Genomic DNA, 17603 nt, shown 5'->3' with positions numbered 1-17603 from the left:
ACTCAATGGTACCTGATTAAGCCCATTCCTCTCCCATACCTGGGATGGGGGAAAACACCTGGGCTCTCTTGAGCTTCAGTTGATGGAATTAGTGCAGCTTGAGTCAGCTCAGCAGGGTCTCTGTGACTAGTCCTCCCTCCTTCTGAGACCTTGCGCTGTGAAGTGTCTAGCACACCTGCAGCAAAGGCTTCAGCAAGTTCTCCTGGCAAAGGGCATAGTGCTGGAGAGACTAGATTCAGAGGTGAAATGAAACCTGGCAGGGCTGTGTGTTTGCATTTTAATTTGATCCACTCCTAACCACCACCCCTCTGCTGCCATCCTCCACTACAACCTTTTTTGTGTAATTCCTTAGCTGCTTCTACCAAATATCCGTGCATCTCTGCATTGCTGTTTCCCTTGGGTACCACTCATCCCCAGTCCTGAGGCTTCCTGAAGGTGGGGAAGCCTTTCTGTTCCATTCATCTTACATACTTGCAGGCTGGCACGTATTCCACACTCCATTCGTACTGGTGGTATGAATAAATAAACACGCTCACAGCTATTGCCCTCTGTAGTGCTTCAAACACTAATGTCTTCTAAGAAACCCAACTTTAGTGATCACCTGGACACCATTGAACATGAAACAGGTTTCTTGTTGAGACTAGAAGATACTTTGGAGGGCTCATCCAAGCCTGTTGTCTCCCCTACTGTCTCATGACACACCTTGATAAAAAGCTGTGAGTCTTTTTGGACTAAAGCACATAACTTAAGATATCCTGTGAAACTTTGTTTTTTTTTAAAGAGGAATGAAAAAATATTACAGTTCTCCAAGTGATTGTCATAAAAGAAGGAAAAAGATATTTCAGCTAAAATGTATCTAACCACAAATCAGTTTCTCCAGCTAGCAAGGGACTGATATTTTTTGGAGGCCCTGGGGCAGCCCAAATCCACAAGTGGTTTTCCCATCCTAAAGCTGTTCTGTGCACCACCCCATTTCCAGAGATCTGAGATAATCATTTTGTCCTTGAGAGTTTCTTCCTCGTGCTCTTGGAAGGTTTGGGTTTAAAATCTTAGGATTTGATCCTGTACCAAAAAAAAAAAATCCTTCTTACCTGCCGAGCATCTCAAATGAGACCCTGCCAGAGGCAGTGGCTTCCCCTGTCTTTCCATCCTGATTTGTCCTCTGCAAGGTGAGGAGGAGAATACAAGCTCGCTGTTATGAAACCACTCCGCATTCCTCCAGTTTGTTTTGGGAATCATGAGATTGGCAACTCTTACTTTTCTTGAGTGCAGTTTCGAGTTTTAAGCACCCTGAAGCTGTGTGTGCTGGTGCATACGAATGCACTTGTACAGGGATGAAAACAGAAATAACCCACCAGTATGTTTGTCCCGTGGGCAGCCTGGTAAAACTTGAACCTGAGTTTTTATCTGTTTGAGGTCCTTGCGGAAGGACAGGCATTAAGACTGTATCAAGTGGGTATTCACATAGTCCACAGCCCTTGGGGATGAATCCTGGATGAAGACTGTCGGCTCACCAGGAATTTGTATTCACTTCCAGTGTGTTCTGTGTGAGGATGCTGGGAAGACCAGAGGAAAGACAGAAGGATGCTGGAGGAAAACTGTGAACAAGCTTCCACACTCACTGTTCTTTGTAATGCTATCTCCATCTGGCTTTTTGAGTACCATATCTAGGAAGGACAAGTGTGTGTTCACATATTATCTGATGATAAGGCCGTATTAGAGGAACCATCCTCACAGTAATCCCAGAATGTGGTTACTGCTGCCATTAACATCCTCATTTTGACAGAAATCATTGCTCGCACTGGTCCTGGAATACCATGTGTTCTTCTGCCCTGAAGCTGAGTCTGTGACACTAACCAGGCGGCCTTCTATTCAGGTCTACTCTCACAGAGCCTACAAGGCAAGAGCCCTTCTTCGTGAGATGGATTCACCTCAGAAGCCAACCACAGGAGTCCAGTATCCTTAAACCACCCACACTTCTGCCTTGATGGCTGCAAACTTGGGATTTCCCATGACCTCATTGGCTTCCCATCCTAATCAACAGGACTCAGGAAAGTGTCTTGCTTGTGATCACCACTGTATTATTAAAAAAAACTTGAACAATGTTAGGGAGATAGCTAAGCCAGTAATATATTTTTATGCAAGCATAAGATCCCCAGAGTCCACCCAAAATACACATTATTGTGTATTTGTAATCCCAGAAATGAGGGAATAGGAGAAGGACAACCTCTGGCCAGCTAACCAGTTTAGTGAGTTCCGGTCAGTGAGACTCCCCCACCCTCAAAAATTAATAGTTATAAAAATGAAATAAAATAAAGTGGTAGATGGTTCCTAAGGAGGCTGTCCCGACTTCCATATGCATACACACATATACAACAAAATATTATAGAAAACTTACAAAAATAAATGAAGAATACTAGTAAGCAGCCAGTTGAATCGTGCCCAGGGCAGAGTCTGTGAGGGCCCAGTGCCTGACTGCTTTCCAGAGTTAGCACACTTGTTCCCACTGCACCATTAATGGGTTCCTCCCTTATAACGAGGCCACTCTGCTAAGCCTCGGCTCCCAAGCTTCGGAGAGGTCTTCATTATGTAGAGGAGACTCATCAAATCCTTGCCCCTGGACCTGGGCTCAGTCTCCACCGAGCCTCCCTTTCCTGGATGTTGTGCTGTCTTGAAGTTCAAGCACTGGCTCACACAGTGGGCTGTTCTGATCATGAGAAGCGAAGCCTTGCATCTGCTCTGTTCTCCTCAGACTCTCCTGCAGCAAGTTCGACCTGACACCCCATGATGGGCCTGATGTTTTCCACCCAGAGATGCTTTGTTCTCCACACAGCATGTGGCAGTAAGAGGATTTATGTCCCCTAGAGACACCTACAATCACAACAGTGAGGGAAAGTGATTTGTGCAGAGTTCACGCAGGGAATGGATGGGGCATGAGGATTTGAACCAAGAGGATCAAAATCCATGGCTGGCTCTTAGAGTAATCAAAACTGTTCCGACAGTAAGTCAGGCATGTCAGGCATGCTGGAAGGATGAGAGGAGGGCAGTGGGTGGCACTGGTCCCAGCAAACTTTGCTCCGTTGTGTCTACAAAGTTTTACAGTCAACAATGAAAGACTCTGACATTCTGGAAAAAAATCCTAAAAGTTCTTTTATGATTCCATACCTCCAGAGATCAGCCTGGAGGGGTTGACCACAGGGGCAACGTCTGTATTCAGGACTTGTATTCTGTGTTCCCTGGGAACACATGACTTCGTTATTACTTGATCGTCTAACTTTCAGTATAATTGAAGTGTTATGGGAATTTCTGAATTTCTCTACTTATAGAAAAACTGTGAATTTTATAAATACTAATATGCCCTATAATCCACATTCAGCCCTCTCCATGGTCCTAGAAATTATGCAATTATTACTGGAAATATTAATTAAAATTTAAAATTGATAAATAATGAATAAGGTTTTTAGTCATGAGCTTGAAACAAGAAACATGAAAACAATCCCCCTCCTGCTGCCTGTGAAAAACCTGGCTGGTCTTCTCACTGAGCAATTATTATTTAAGGGTTCTTGTTACTTTGTTAAAAAAAAAATAAGCAACCAATATTTAGGTAGTAAGCTGTGAAGAGTGACCTGGTTTCTGGTAGTCTGATTTAAATTTCTTCTTTAACAAAATCATAAAATGGCCCTCTCAGAGGGAGAGAAGGAAAGAAAGAAGAAGAGAGAAGGAAAGACAGACAGACAGACAGACACATGCACACACACACATACACGCATGCACACACACATACACGCATGCATACACACATACACACACACACACACACACACACACACACACACACACACACACAGAGAGAGAGAGAGAGAGAGAGAGAGAGAGAGAGAGAGAGAGAACATGCACATCAGTAAAGTTTTGCTTTTTTAATTTTCTTTACAGTAAGATGCCCTGGTATAAGTTTTCTGGCCAATGCAAAGTTCTTTCTTTGTGCCTGTCATTTTAAAGGCTGCTTTGTGGCATGAGGCTGTGTGTGGCTCAGTGGTAGAACGATTGCCCAGCAGTACACAGGGCACTAAGTTAGAGCCCCAGCACTGCATATATACACAAACATCCTCTCCCCTGATGCTGTCGCCATGCAGCTGGGGAAGTCACAGGCCTTAGGGGGAGATGGATACTGTTGTGTGACTAAACTGATACAGCACCAAACTGTCCTCTAGATATCTATGTTTATACCATAGACAAACACTATTTTCAGCCTTAATCAGAGAAGCCTATCTTTGCAGTGAGGAGTGGTGAATGCGGAGAGTCAGGAAGGCTTCAGTTGCTGAGAAAAAGCAGCAGCCCCCAGTAAGCTATTTAAACCATGTCCCTTGCTGCTCAGGGAGCATCTCTGAGGAAGGGGCAGGAAGAGTGTTAATAGCCAGAAAACAGAGAAGTGATGTGAAACGCCGCCTTCTTGCATGGCAACCATTGGAATCCCGAGTTCACGGTAGCTTGGATGACCTTGCACTGGGTGTGCACAAGGCTTAGCCTACCAACAGTCAGCCATGGATGAGACAGAGGCTGCGTTAGCCATCCTTGCTACATGGTTGGCTATTGATGGAGTCTAGGAAAAGAAACAGCATTATGTTCAATCTCATACCTACTGGTGAAGCCACCAGTCTCCAGTGGACAGTTCAAAACTCTTGGTCACACAGCCAGGTCGAACTCAGTGGATCACAGAACAAAGCATAAAGACATGAACATGCAGAAGGGATTTTTGGGGATCAAGGATGACAGAGTGGGAGGGAGAGAAGAAAGGGAGGGGGGATAGTGATCAAAATCACTGTATACATGTACCCAGTTGTCAAAGCACAAATGTAATAAAAATAACAGAATATTAAAGATATTTTGATTACTAGTGTATTATAAAAATATAAGTAAGCGCCCAGGTGATGGGTACATGTATTGATATAATTAATGTTTGCTGTGCTCGTAGTATTTATGGACCCTTGCATGCCTTTGTTTTAACTCTTGACATTTATTTATTTATCTATCTTTACTTCCGGGGGTGATAATAAGCCAAGGAACAAGTGTGTGGAGTCAGATAACAACTAGCAGGAGTCAACTCTCTCCTCAACATGTGCCTCTGAGGATTGAAGCATGTCAATCTCGTCTTCCTCCATGCTTTTTAAATCATCCTACAAGATTAATCTTTCTCTATGTGCCCCAGACATGATCACAGATAGAAATGCCCAAGGATGGCCTCTGAAACCCTTCTGATTTTCCTATGTACTATCAAGGGAAGTAGTTTTCTCCCCTGGGTGTCAGGTCGTCCCCTACTGTAATGAAACAGATACTTCACATGCAATTTGACGTGTCCTGTCTAATTTGTTTTCAGGAGAATAGCTAGCTTGCAGGCAACACTATACACTCCATGACTGGAGGAGCACGCAGAGAGTCGATGTAGAGTCCACAGGACCATCCATTGATGGGATCACTGGTCCAGGGCCTACAGTGTGATCCCAGCACAGAGGGATCACTGCCCGCCTGCCTCCCCATCAGCTGCTGAATTGCAGCTTTGTTTCCTTTCTCTTTGGTTGGGGTACATACTCCTGTCACAAGTGGACAGCAGGTGAATACTCTCGCTTCAGATACTTCAGTTTGAGATTACTGAGAAAGCACATCAGTATTATTAATAATTCATCTTCCCTTATGATTCAACACCTTTGTACCCCTTAGAAAAAATCCTGAGTGTATGAACAATAAGTGAGAAGAGTTTGGAGCATCCTTGGTCAAATTGTCATCAGCTGAGATAGGAGATCGGTCTATGCTTTCCCAATGACTGACTTTTACCGATGAATTGCTTAAGACAAAATTCTCAGCTGGGTCTCACTGCAAGTGAAATTGAGCCTGCAGTTTTATGATGAGGGGTTTTTGCTCTAAGTTTATCAAATCAATTGACAACCAAAGCACAATCAGAGGGATGGCAGAGAAGAAGGAAAGAAGAAGAATGAAGGAGGAAAGGAAGATGAAAGGGGACAGAGGAGAGAGGAAAGGGAAGAAGGAAACAAGAAAAGAGGAGACAGGGAGGACATGGAGAAAAAAGGAAGAAGAAATCAAGGAAGGAAAGGAAAAAGGAAAAGAAAGAGGGAGGTTATTGCTCAAGACTGTTAACAACTGTTGAGCGAGAGCAGCTTTGCTGGGATAGAACCCAGGAATTTTGATGTTGCTACTTTCTGCAGAGAACCCACAGAGTGATTCATCTTTGGGTTATGAATTCATTACAAGTCAAGTATTTCTCAGGACTCTCCTATCTACCCATGGTGGCCACTGCTGACTATCTTTTTACAGAGTCAGAACTAACAGCCAAACAAACCCAGGGGACATAAAAAGAGGAAATGAGTCATTTCTTGGGGACAAGGGTGGAGAGCCTTTTCTTAATTGAACATCTGTCCTTAAGAGGAGAACAGAGAGAAGAAGGGAATTCAAGGGCAAGGGAACACTGTGAACACAGGGGGTGAGACTGTGCACACCTACACTGCATTAGGAGCCTGCTGAGAGGTGATCTGTGCAAGGTAGAGTGCTGGTCTTTGGCAGTAAGGAAACACTCATGTTTAGAAGCAGGAAAAATAGTTCAATTTCTATTATACAACACTTCTGTTGGAAAAAAAAAAACCTTGAGACATGGACTAAAGGCTGGACTGGCCAGCTTTCCTTCACTGTAAGGAATACCTGGCATAAACTATATGAAGCAAAGGTGTAAATGTACATGTTTTTGGCACTTAATGACCATGACTAATGGGTACTGTTGTATTGGGCCAGTGGCCAGGTGGCACATGGTGGCCAATGGCATATGACCAAGCAAACCATTCAACTCATAACAAGGAAGCAAAAGAGCAAAGTCAGAGTTCTACAATCTCCATCAAGGACATACCGTTAGGGATTAATGGAGGAAGGATGGGTACCTTGGCAGATTGGAGCCAAGGAACGCCATGAAGTCACACCATGCAAGAAGCTTCACAGGAGAAGTTTATTGGGACAGGGGGGTATATAGAGGCTACCTCTGAGCAAGGGTGGGAGGGAAAAAGAGAGTGGGCTGTGAAGGCACTGGCTTTTTATAGAGAGGTATAGTGTATACACGTGGAGAGAATACATGATTGTGGAGATAGTGGAAACGTGTGACATTTTGAGTCGTTTTATGGGTGATAGGGAATACCTCCACCCATCCTGAGAAGGTGTCCACCCAGACTAGGAGGTACCTAAGCCGTTTGACTATGGACATAGAGGTGAAGTCAAGCTGCCAGTCAGTCTGTTCCAGGGAGGAAGCCTCTAGCTTGCTGAATAGGAAAAGGGATCTGGGGTCTAACATCTGACGGATTTTATAAGAGGCAATAATAGCCCTTAAGAAACACAAGTCCAGGCTGTCCAAAGGCCCCATAAGTGTAGGGGGTCGAGGTCCAGCCCATGCATGTACTTAAGTTGCTGATTCAGACTCTGTGAGCTCCCATGGGTCTAGGGTAATTGTCTCTGTTGGTCTTCTTGTGGAGTTCTTGTCCCCTTCAGGTTCCTCTATCTTTCCTCTGGCTCTGCCACAAGATTCCCAGACCTCCGCCTAATGTTTGGTTGTGGGTCTCAGCATCTGTTTCGATCTGCTGCTTGGCTCATGCCTGTATGGATAGCAGACTATCATTAGTAGTTGGCTTTCTCCCATGGGGTGGGTCTCTTATACTTCTGAGCCTATGGATAGCCTGGTCTTCATTCGGGTCCCTTAGCAACTGGAGCGGAGCCTGTCACTGACATGGACACAGTTGCCTGCTATTGGATCACTTTCTCCTAGCTGGGCAGCCTTGTCTGGCCTCATTGGAAGAGGATGCTGGTGTGACATGAAGTGCGTGTGTGCGGGGCCCCAGATGACATGGAGGAGACGGGGAGGGGGCGGGGGGGCTCCCTTCTCTGGGGAGAAGGGGAGGGGCTAATGAGGGAAGAGAGTAGGAAGGGGGAACTGGGAGGAGAGGAGGGAAATGGCTTCGATTTGTATGTAAAGTGAATTAATAAATAAAGAGAAAAAAAGAAGAAATCTTCAAGGGTAGGCTGCAGGTGAGCCTTAATGAAGTGAGACAAGGCAGGGTAATAGGATGAAAAAGAAGTAGTTGAGCGTCAGAGTGTGGTAGTGAGGCTGTGGATTTTAATGCAAGGGTGTCTTGCAATGGGTGAGAAGGGTCTGGGTCTCCAGTGGCAGCAGCTCCAGCTACCTCATCAGTTCAGTTATTTCCCTTAAAAATGATGGAATTGTTGGTCTGGTGAGTCCAGCAGTAGACAGTTCCCACCGGCACAGGGAGACAGGAGGCTTTTTAGCAGGGCCATAATTTGGTCTGCATTTGCTATTGATCTTCCTTTTGTGGTAAATAGTCCAGGCTCTGTCCAGGTGGCAGCACAGGACAGAAAAATGCGAAGGCCTTATTTGGAGTCTGTGTAGATGTTTAAGGATTGTCCTTATGCCAATTGGAAGCCACTGGTGAGAGCTATTAGCCCAGCCTGTTGTATAGCGGTGTGGACAGAGAGGGTCTGTGCCTCAACCACCTTGGTATCTGACACTACGTAAAAGGACCTGTGGTCTGTGTACCAGTAATAAATGATCTGAAGCAATATGCCCTCCTGTGTGTGTGAGGGTTGGCGGACTAGTTCCTCTTAGATTTCAATGCAAGAACAAGAAGGAGAGTGGCCTGTGTTTGGTGGGGAAGATTTAAGATATTGAAGGGCGGGCATGGTTGGAAAGCAACTGTGGTGTCTTCCTTTGGTGCCACCTGGGGAGAGAGAGGCTGGGAAGGAGGTTGAGTTTGTAAGCCTTTATGTGTTTAGAGGTGGGACAGGGTGTAAGGGGAGAAGATAATAGTGTGTGACACAAAATTTGGCTTTTTAGATTCACCAATGAGGAGCTTAGCAGCTGCTAAGGCACGTATGTAGGGTGCCCATCACTGGGTGGTCAGATCTAATTTTCTTGACCTGTGCACAACGGGTGCAAAGGAAGGTCCAATTGGTAGCCTAGAATGACAAGAACATGCCCCTCTTTTTCTGCTACATACGGGGAGAAGGAATGGGATAACCAAGCATGTGCTTGGTTCTGACTTAACTTATCTACCTCAAGTCCTGCCCAGGGAATGGTGCTGCCCACAAGGGGCTGGGCCCTCCTATATCCATTAATAATTCAGATATCCTCCATAGTCACGCACACAGGCCAATCTGATCTGGGCAATCCTGCAGCCTTTCTTAGGAGAGTCTATGCTGTGTGAAGCTGACAGTCAAAGCTAGCAAAGAGGAGGCCTATTAGGAGAGAGGAAGATAGTAATGAGCACCCAGGGAAGTAAACAAGACTATCCCAGGGAGTAACAAGCACAATGGGGTGGGGGTGGGGGCCTCAGGCACTCTGAAACTCTCCTAGGTGACAGGCCTCTCATTTGGTCCATTTTACTGAACTTACATGCCTAATCCAGTATCCTGACAGCAAAGGTAGTGAGTGCAGACCTGGTAGTGAGGGCAGACTTCACTTTTCTTAGACTATAAATACAGCACATTCTCCCTCTATAGCTATTCAAAGCAGGTGGCAGGCAGCCTCAACCAGTTTCAAGTTGCTTGCAAGAGGTGGCGGGGGGTGGGGGGGAGATATTTAGCAAAAGCAAATTTGAGTTATCCTAGTGGTCATAACAGAAGGGGCTAGGATCACTGTAGGGAGACATTGTTCAGATATACTCCAATGTCCAGGGCAGCTATGTATGTAATGGGTTACCCCACAACCACAATTAACCAGACCCAGATGGCAGCATGGCCACATGATGAAGCTCTGTCCTGAAGGCGTTGCTGTTGCTACTATACACAAGCAAAGGAAGGCTCAGGTAGCTTTGGTGATATGGCCAACCTGTCTGTCCGAGACGAGAGAGGACAGAAGTGTGAAACCAGAACGGTGGGCCACAGAAGTCAAGGCTGTAATTTCCACCATCCCAGAGTAGTTATGAGAAGCTAGAGCAAAGATATGGGTGGTCTACTCTGAGAGCTGCCTTAAGGACTCTGGGTCCCTGCACTTTGTGAAAAGATGGAGCTGTCCTGAAGGTGGATGCCATGTAGAAATGGATGCTGTGGAGACCATCGTTTGCCCGGGAACTTGAAATCTGTTGCTTCCTTGGGTTTGTCACAATATCCCATTGTTAACACCTGCCAGCCTTGTCATCCTAAGCTGCCACGCTGTTTCTGAGATGAGCCACAACAGGTGTGCCAAATATCGGGCCTATTAGTGAGTGGTAATTCACAGGCATGAATATTTATCATCTTGTAAAGAGGCAACAAAAGCCGTGTGTCTACCGTTGAAAAAGGCTGTGCTGCAACATCTTCCAAGCCAAATTGTCTGAGTTTCTCATTTAGCAAGGGAAGAATGGCTCCTCTGTAATTTCCCATTAAGTCAATTTATTTTCTCAGCCATCTCCCCATCATAACACAAGCCTGAAAAACTCTTGATTTTATTGAGCATGAGGTCTCCTCACAGTGTGTGGAGCTGAGTGCACTGGCTATGCAAATACACACTCCCATACTGCCCAGGGAGTCAGTCTCAACTCAATGCCCAGGGAGATGGAGAGGACTTTGTTTTGACTTCTTAGTCTACATTTCCTTCTTAAGTTTCCTCTTGTTATTCTGTTTTTGCTCCTTTCTTTCCTCCAGCTCTTTGTTTAGGAAAAAAAAAAACTAATCTAAAAAAATAAGGAAAAGAGGGAAAGGTAGAGATCCAGATATGAAGCAATTGCACGTAGGCCTCATTTCAGATAGTGTTTGGAAATTCCATGCACTAGTGGTGCGCTCTGATGAGTAGGGTGTGGGTTGCCAGTTATTTCTTTTCTTTTCAGGAACCCAGAGCCTTGCCCATACTGAGCAAGTGATTTGGTACTGAGATATATATACCCATCCCTGGGTTTAATGTTTTTTGAGGCAGTGTCCCTGTGCAGCAGGCTGCCCTTGACCTCATTTTTTAGCCTAGATTGGCCCTGAACAATTAGTCTTGCTCCTTTGACCTTCTGAGTGTTATGGTGGTAGGTATATGTCCCCATGACTTGTGACTATGGGCTCTCAAAGATCTCTCTCTCTCTTTGTGTGTATCATCACTAACTATATATGTATATATATATATATGTGTGTGTGTGTGTGTGTGTGTGTGTGTGTGTGTATGATATACAGAGATGATGAACCATCCATTTGCCTTCATAACTGCTGTGTGACAATCCCTCTGCAATGTGACTTATCCCTTTTGTAGCATTTTATATCTAAACACACTCTTGTTATTATAACAATATATAAATTTATATGTCATATACCATATATGTGGAATTAACAAACAACAATGCCAATAGTAAGTGATTTAGAAAGCAAGTTGACTTCCCCATTTTTAAGTGTTGTCACACCTGAAGAAGCCATGATGGGTTCTTAGCAGTGTGTTTGGCAGTGGTCCTGGCTTCATCATTGACACCACTGCCCTCTGCTCGTGCAATGCTGCTCACTCATGTCAGCACTTCTCTTGTGTTTCCACAGATGATCTTTTTCCCACTCCAAGGTCAAAGTTGAGTGTTCCGCTCTGCATCTGGCCTCTACTGACTTTATCTTTGGGCTTGATCAGATATGAATTTCAGTTAGCTAAATATACATTTTTTTGAGTGTTGTGAGGAACAACCTCCACCCTTACCCCCGACACACACACACACACACACACACACACACACACAGTGATCATTTGAGACTTGGGGCAGCAAAAGTGAGGCAGTTTCCTTTGGAACCTTGGGAGAATCTGGTTTTCAGCCCAGAACGTTGAGCGTGTGGATTGAGCACAGAGCACAGTTTTCATAACCTTGAACTCAGATCTCTCCCCTGCTCCCCACCTCCACTAGCTGAGTAATCGGGAGGGTTCAATCTTACACACCATCTGGGTTTTATCTTCTCTCTGCTACTTACATTTCTCTATTTCTTAACACAGACTATATGTGGCTTCATCTACACATTTTACATCCTGGTTTTTTTTTTTTTTAAAGCTTATCAGCCACATGCCTTTGTGTCTAGAGACAAGCTTGGCTGTTTGCAATTTTCTATTCCAAACTAATAGTTTGTTGGCGGATAGCTTGATACCAGAGTTTGGGTGAGGATTAGCTTTAGTTACAGTAATTAGCAGGGCCCTGGCACTTTTGTTTATCTTTAGCTCAAATAATACTTTTGAAAATGGACCATTAAAGTAAAAAAAAAAAAAAAAAAAAAAAAGCTGGAGACATGGCTCAGAAGTAGAGTGTTTGCTTGGCATGTACTTGGTTCTGACTTTATATGCCCCATAGTGCTGCCCTGAACCTCAAAGTAAAATAAATAAGATTTCCCTATAAGATCCTAAAATAAGTAGAATTATTGGGGACAGGGAGAAATGTGATTTGGGTAGGGAAAGAATAAGTCTAGATCCTTCTGGGCAACTTTCCACCCATTAACTAGTTACTTTATTGTTACTTTTGTCAGATCAAAGTGACATTTTTCAAACTTATAAACTTTCTTCCCAATCTTCAATTTCCTGAGGTTTGACGCAAACTTTGACTTCTTTCATAAGACCTAATTAAGCCACTCTGCTTTTGGAAGCACTCCACCATCCTCACTCTCCCCGGGTACCTCCTAGGGATTCTGTGTCAGGATGCTTCCTGGCTGTGCTGAATGACCTGTGGTCAGGTCCCTCTTTCCACGGAGGGCTGCGAGCTGTTGCCAGCTGGAGGACCACTTAAGTTCATGCTTGCTTCTTCTTGCATTGTGGGTAAGACAGAGGGGAACCCAAGGGAAGCAATGAAGAGCAGAAAGAAGACAAAGTTGAATCTAAGTACATTGCTAGCAAAATTGTTGGAAGCAAATCCCTAAAGGAAAGGCAGGAGACAACTCCTGCCCAATCTTTTCTGAAAACAGGCGGCTTGATGTGTCTCCTCATGTTTTGGTAGCTGCCAGCCCACCTGTGCCTCTGGGATAGCTATGGGCGTCCTTATCTTCTCATTCTTCATGGGTGACATGGCACTTTCCGGGCCATGTTGCTCTGTTTTGCATAGTGTGCACACAGAAACATTTCTATGCCTTTAAAACTCTGATTATCTCAGATTATGAAAGGCAAGCTGTGCCCGGTGCAGTCATGATCTCAAACTGAGTTAATTGAAGGAAGAGGTCAGTCAGCTTTCCTGATGTCAATCAGTTAAAAGTTTGCTTGTTTAATACAGAAATAATGTGACCCTCCTCTGCCTTTGTGGCTGTCAGGTGAAAATCTCAATGGATCCCACTGAGCTCTTTCAGGTTGTTTGTGACAATCACTTAATTTCCTTGTTTTGCAGCTAGCAATGATCTTAATCTTTATTCCAGATTAACCGCCCCCAGCTGCTATGCCCTTTTTTCTCCCATCTGAATAGGATCAGCCCTCACTGTGCTAAGATGACTGGGGAGATAGCTCCTCGGGTGAAGCACTCACTATGAACATACCAGCATCTGAGTTTTGAGTCCCAGCATCAGTAGACAAGCCTCCTATACTGGCATCCACATGAAACCCAGCGCTGAGGTGGGCCGGGACCTGAGGGGCCCCAGAGCTGGCTGCATTGCTGTTCTAATCAATCAGTGAGTCCTGGGCTCGGAGAAACCCTATCTCAGAAAATAAGGTGAGAACAGACAGAGAAAGATTCCCTTTCGACTTCTTACACATCTGCACATACCTATACAGGTTTATGTGCACCCATATGTACATATGCACATACACTCTGTACACACTGCACCCACAGATAATCCAAGCAAACAAATACATCACTAATTAAATGACAGGAGGAAATGCCCTTCCTTTGTGGAAGAGAGGGGGGAGAAGATGAAATGCCGGGGCTAGTTGAAAGCCATGCTTGCTACTGCTTTTCTTTCATGAGTACCACGTGGTGGAAGAGAAGGAGGCAGAGGGAAAACCTGCATCATCCAACCTTAGAGTTGATGCAAGATAGAATCCCACCCCACCCCCACCCCCCTTTAGCACTCTGGTGGAAATGGCGCCTGAGCAGAATTACACGTGTGGTCATCCTTTCTCCATGCTGACATGCATGGCTGCCATGGTGGGAAACACAACAAAAAACATAGCCTCTGGAGCTTGGGGTACAGGGATATTTTTTTTCTGTCTGCTTTATGCTCTTTCATACTTTCAGCATTTCTTGTGACAAACATGTATTCTTTTTACAACAAGAACACAAATGCAAGAATTAGTGTTTCCAGATCAAGCGCGAACATAGGGAAGACAGGCATTTGATGAGATGTTAAGCTGGGAAATTTTTCAACATGAAAAAGGTGGGGGAGGCATATCAGGATAAAAGAATGAGAGTAGAAATTAGCTTGTGACTTGAAGAATGGCCCTTATTACACACAATGCCACCGACAGGCTCTGGGCACCACATTTCTCCCTTCGTGTATAGGGGCTTGCTGAGTGAATGCTCCCACCCTGCGATGCTAATTATTTCAGGGATATTCGCTTGCAAAATTGACAGCCTTTGAACCAATAGCACAGCTCACACTAGAGAAAAGACTCAGAGAGGGCAGAGAGGGAGAGTCTCAGAGGGGAAAACTAAGAAAGGGAGGAGAGAAGCGGAAGGAGAGGAAGAGAGAAAAAAGGAGGGCTAGAGCCAGAAAACAGGGAAAGAGACAGGTGTGGAAGAAAGGTGAGGGAACACCAGAAAAAAAGAACGGAAGGGAAACAGAGCCACAGAAAGAAAAGAAGTGAACTTGAGAGAGACAAAGAAAGGGAGATGCGGGTAGGGAGAGAGGTGACGCGAGGCTGGGAGACTGAGGAACCCTGAATGCCACTCTGTGAGTGCTCCATGTCCACAGCGAAGCTGAGCCAGTAAATAAAAGCTGGGCTTCCACTCAAGGGCGCGGGCTTGAAACCGGAAGCCAGAGAACTTCAGGACCCCATGGTCCAAGGGCTTTAGCTGTGACGGGAAGATTTCTCCTTTCCCTGTGAACTTGAGATTCCTTAATGGCTAATTGCAGAGCGCAAGAAATCGTAATTTATACTCCACTTTGGAAGTCAATCAAAGAAAAGCAAGATGCCAGCAATATGGCAACGAGTAAGCACTGGGGCGAGCAGGGTAGGCCAGAGGATCACTGGTGACTGGGAGGACAGATGCCCAGGCACACAGGTGTGGAGGTGTCCTTTAGGCTGCTCCTCCTACTGAGGGACTTAGGGCAGGCAGGCCGGGTATCTGTCTTCCCCTCTGGAACTGACCTCTGTGAGTAAGAGTCTCGAATCCTTTGCTGGCTGTGGATTTGGTTTTTAAAAAGGAGAAATCTGACAACCGGTACTGAATGTGAACAGCGTTGTTCCGGAATACCCAAATGTTTTTGCATCTGAGGACCGCACGGTCTTATTCAGGGAAGTCGGACTTTTAAGATGGTTATGAATTTTGAATCAGAGTTTTGTTGTCAGGGGAATGCTTCTTAGAAGGGAGAAGGAAATGTACTTTCTAACAAGATTTTCAGCAAACGTTGGCACATTCATTATGGCCACAGGCATGGAGGTGGCTCAAATATATTTTACATAATGTGGGAATAATATTCGCATTTGTGTTCATTCCGAGTCACCCAGAGCCACCGTGAAAGCCACAAGCACAGAAGAGAACATGCTTGCTTTTGATAACAAAATATTGGTTGGGGGGCAAATGTGTGAATCTTACCAGTTCTCACAAAGGGCCTCCTCCATATGTCTTTAAGTATTTAGAATTATCTAGAGTAGGCAAGCTTTTTTCCCTTCTGAGCTATCCCTGGTAGCCCCTCCCGCCCCCCCAGCTCAGAGTTTTACCGTATAACCCAAGTCAGATCTTATCGGTATCTGATTCTTTTATCAAGCAGCTGGCTTTTTCTTCTGTTTCTCCCTCCAACACTGAGCTCCTCTGATAGTCAGGCACCTGTTTATGGTAGACACCCAACCCACATTCAGTGCTTCCAGCTGAAGGCTGTGGAAAGTCTGGTCCCAAATCTCACTTTTCCCCATTAGAACTGTGCCTTGCCTGTGGTGTGGTAGGGTAAGGGGGCCAGAGAAAAGCAGAAGAACAGAATGACACTGGGCAGGGAGGTGGCTCGGGGAAGCTGGCCTGTCCAGGAAGTCCAATATGATGTGAGAGGTCAACGGAGCCATAGCAGAGAGGCGGCTAGCAAAGGTATCCTAGGAGCTCAGGGTAGGCTAGGAGGCCAAGGGCACAGCCAACATTAGAACTGTGTTTGAGAGAATGAGGTGATGGATCTCCATGAGCCAGGACTCAGGAGGCAGAGGCAGGAGGAGGGGGTGTTCAGTTGTGCATCATCTGCTCATTGGTTTGAGGCCACAAACGTGGTACCCTGTCTCGAATAGACATAAAACAGCTGTAATTAGGTATAAATGGCGTGAAAACAGAAGGGGGACTGCTTGGTGGGGGGAGGGGAATATTGAGGCGGAGTTGGAGGAATGTAGTGGGGGGATGAATGAACAAGACACAGTGATATATATGCATGAAAATGTCATAATAAATCATGTTATTTTGTCTGCTAACTAGAAATTGTACATACATACATACATACATGCATACATACATACAGTGAACTAGAAATTATACATACATACATGCTTACATGCATGCATACATACATACATACATACATACATACATACATACAGTGGAGAGGGAGGCTGTACACTGATTGACATATTGTGTCCAGGACACCAAGCCACGGAGAACAAGAATGAGCTGGCCCTTGGTCTTGATACTGCTGACACTGAGAAAGTATGGCATATATTTTTAAAAGGTGTGCGTGAAAGCAAGCGAGCGGGGTGGGGGGTGGGTGAGGGAAGGGAAGGAGAGAGCGGAGGCAGATAGTTTTAAATATCAACCTGCCACAGGTAGCTTCACCTTGGAGGAGTCCCAGTCGAGCAGTTTTCTAGATGAAGTTGGCCCTGCACATGTCTGTGGGGGATTGTCCCGATTCCTTAATTGAAGGTAGGGGCAAAGATCTGCCCTGGATGTGGGTGATAATGTCCCCTGGATGGCCTAAGACTGAGGAAGGCTAGTGAGCATAGGAAGCACAAACGCAGTGTGGGTGCACTTGTTTCTGTGAGCAGCTGCCTTGAGCACCCTTTGCTGTAACTTCCCCGCAGTTATGGGCTGTAGCCTGGAACTAGAGCCACATAAATGGTTTCCTCCCTTACGTCCCATCAAAGCAACAGAAATGAAACTACTGCCAGCACTTGGTACAAGGAACCATCTTCAGTGTGCTCCACATTTGTCTGAGAACAGTTATTTGTAGCCACTCACATTTAACTGCATCTTAGACTATATAGAAAATAGAATATGAGAGGAAAAAATCATGCTATCATACGGTTATTAGCCAGAAACTCTTTTAAAAAAATATTTATTTATTTATTATGTATACAGTGTTGTGTCTACATGTACAACTGCACATCAGAACAGGGAACCAGATCTCATTATAGATGGCTGTGAGCCACCATGTGGTTGCTGGGAATTGAACTCAGGACCTCTGGAAGAGCAGTTAGTGCTCTTAACCTCTGAGTCATCTCCCCAGCCCAAGCCAGA

The sequence above is a fragment of the Acomys russatus genome, chromosome 25 (genome assembly GCF_903995435.1).
Source record: "Acomys russatus chromosome 25, mAcoRus1.1, whole genome shotgun sequence".
NCBI classification, from domain to species: Eukaryota; Metazoa; Chordata; class Mammalia; order Rodentia; family Muridae; genus Acomys; species Acomys russatus.
Note: the sequence above shows the minus strand (reverse complement) of the source record.